This window comes from Cynara cardunculus (assembly GCF_001531365.2).
Source record: "Cynara cardunculus var. scolymus isolate 2C chromosome LG 3, CcrdV1, whole genome shotgun sequence".
Taxonomy (NCBI): domain Eukaryota; kingdom Viridiplantae; phylum Streptophyta; class Magnoliopsida; order Asterales; family Asteraceae; genus Cynara; species Cynara cardunculus.
The window spans coordinates 37,238,887-37,242,463 of NC_037530.1; positions in this window are offsets into that span (position 1 = coordinate 37,238,887).

The window sequence follows — 3,577 nt, forward strand, 5'->3', positions numbered from 1 at the left end:
AATAACATCTCTCTCTCTCTCTCTCTCTCTCTCTCTATATATATATATATATATATATATATGGGCTTATTCAAGGGAGAACTGAATTGTTTGTGGTAACTGTGAGAACCAATATTAACCACAAATCAATAGATAAATTAGGAAATTTATAAATTTGGTAATTTTAAATTAAAATCTTAATGCAAGGATATTTTTGGTATTTTAAAACTCTCCTCTCTCCTCTCTCCTCTCTCCTCTCTTCTCTCTCCGGCCACCGTTCTCCGGCCTCCGGCCACCTTCCTCTGATGAAACCACTATGATACCACTGTGATACCTAAAAATATTGACTCTGTTAAACAAAAGATATATTGTGATACATAATCATATATAAGATGCATAGTGATATCACTGTGTTACATCTTCGATCGACCACACAAACGACATCAATGTGATACCCAAACACATATATGATGCATTGTGATACCATTGTAGTATCACCGGAGGACGGTGGCCGGAGGACGGTGGCCGGAGGACGGTGGCCGGAGAGAGAAGAGATGAGGGAGAAAAGTTTTAAAATACCAAAAATATCCTTGCATTAGTATTTTAATTCAAAATTGCCAAAATTATAAATTTCTTAATTTATCTATTGATTTGTGGTTAATATTGGTTCTCACAGTTACCACAAACTAATTAGTTCTCATTTGATTAGGCCCCTATATATATATATATATATATATATATATATATAGGGAATATCAAATGTTAACTATCATTTTTGTGTTAACTTTGAAAACCCTCTCAACCAATCAAATTCCATTATTCTTATAGGTTTATGTCTTGTTCATTTTACCCTTACAAGGGTATTCTAGTAAATTGAATTCATTTGTAACCCTCAAACAATTAATGAGGAGTTACAAACAATCAAATCCCAATAGTTACAAACAATCAAATTCCAAAAAATATGCATTCATATTATTAATTTTTTTTTACTATTGATCTTCTATGTTCATTCTTGTATGAATTCCTAAATCGCATAAAAAACACGGTAGTAACGATTTTCGGTATTGATCAATTTGAACAACTATGAACCGTGAACACAATTTGAACACAAATGAACAACCGTAAACACAATTTGAACACAAATGAACAGTGAACACAATTTGAACAACTTAACAGATGAACACAAATTAACAGATGCTACCTTAATTTTGTRSGACRTCTATGTATGTGAATATATGGGCCAAAAATTGCACATATCGTGTTCATTTGTGTTCATATCGTGTTCACGGTTCATTTGTGTTCAAATTGTGTTCAAATTGTGTTCACGGTTGTTCATTTTTGTTCAAATTGTGTTCACGGTTGTTCATTTTTGTTCAAATTGTGTTCACGGTTCATTTGTGTTCAAATTGATCAATAACGAAAATCGTTACTACCGTGTTTCTTATGCGATATAAGAATTCATACAAGAATGAACATGGAAGATCACTAGTAAAAAAAATATGAATGCATATTTTTTGGGATTTGATTGTTTGTAACTCCCTATTAATTATTTGGGGGTTACAAATGAATTCAATTTACTAGAATACCCTTGATAAGTGTATTTTTTCTTCTCAAAATGCCCCTTTCATCATTGTTTACAAGGCCTCATTAAAATTCAAACTTTAAAATTTAATTTTTTTTATTGATTAATCTTAACCGTTGATTATAGATTTGAATGGTCAAGATCAGTTAATAAGGTTAACACAAAGATGATAGTTAACATTTGATCTTGGCCATATATATATATATATATATATAGAGAGAGAGAGAGAGAGAGAGAGAGACTTGGGATCATGTGAGACCAACTTGTTTTTGTGAGACCCATGAGACCAACTTTTTACACTTGAAACTTCACAGCAAAATGCTGTGAATGTGACTTTTTTAATCTTCACAATGTTTTTGCTGTGAAGGTTTGACTTTTTTAAACCTTCACAGTGTTTTTGCTGTGAAGTTTAAGTGTAAAAATGTGGTCTCACGGGTCTCACGAAAATAGGCTGGTCTCACGTGAACCCAACCCTATATACACTTTGGATCACGTGAGACCAATGGTTTTTAGTGAAACCTGTAAGTTCAATTCTCAACTATTGGATTAAATCTACAATTTGAACATTCATAATCACAAAATTGCCACGAGATTTCTCAATAATCACAAAATTGTCACCGTGCAATTTTAAACCATTATATCATTAGCTTATACAGTTGATCAATGAACATAAATTGGTTTTACGAGTCTCACAAAAATTGTTGACCAAAATGATAGAAATTAAGTCGACAAGCCATTCACTGGAAGAATCAAATCTTCCCTTTCCTTTTAAGCTGCTCTCTACTTATACTTCCCTAAAAAGGGTTAAGTTTTGAAAAATGAGGGTTAAACCACAAGGTTTAATGAATTCCCTTAATCACCACTTCATCATTTTTAAACAGTTAAATTAATGAGAATGCCAACAATGGGAAACTACCATACTCACTTAAAGTTAGAGCACAATCCCAACATGCAATCATTGCACAATATTTGTAGCCACGTGGTCACACCCGTGTGGCATTTACTATTCAGGCCCCCAATAGATGTTTATCCAATGTGCTCAAAAAAGGAATTTAAAGCACATGGAGTACTGCTATCTACACACCCCATATAACCACATATAGCTCAATTACATCAAAGATATCACATTGTAAATTTGCATAATAAAAACCATTAAATGCATAAAAGCAAATAGGTGCTTAAAAGCATTTAGAAACAATCACAAGCTATAAAAATCAGTATAAGATAACTCACCTAGCATTTTGCACTCCACCCTAATGGCTTGTGCTTCGTTTTTGCTTTTGCTTTATGCAATTCTGCTCTTTCCTCACCCTCTCATGTCTTCTAGTGCCCATGCCCCACTGCTCAACCACGTGTGACTTTGACACTATGTTTTGTGATCTGCTAGTCACTTATGGCTTGCTTTCGAACTCGACATCGACATACACCCCCCCCCCCTCTTATAGACCTTTCGTGTAGATATAGGTATAGGGGGACCAAAACCAACAATCAATTAGGTTTTTCTTTTTCGTTGTAAAGTTATATCATTGACGTGGTTACAAACGTGTCAGAGGCAAACATATCTGGTTCGATAGCAAACCACATATGGCTTCAAACCCAAAAATTGTTTAGGATTCATGTTAACCAATCTCAACATCTTGTTTCAGATGTATTTTATTTCATCTATGGTTAAAAGATATTATTTTACAATGTAAAACCTGCAGACACGTATCATTTGCTTCATAATATGAAACAACACTATACATTTAATCGATTATCATGATTCTCAACACTTTCCATGGTAGTTTGTGAAGTGAAAATTAAAAGAATAAATTACATTTTTAGTCCCTATGGTCTGTTGAAATTTTTTATTTTCATCTTTATAGTTTTGAAATTATAATTTTCATTCCTATGATTTATAATTCGTTAACTTTTTCATCCTTATGATTTAATTTTTTTTTATTCCTGTGGTTTACATTTTATTTTTATTTTAGTTCATCATACTTAAAAGTATTAGACTTGAGGGACAAAAATAGA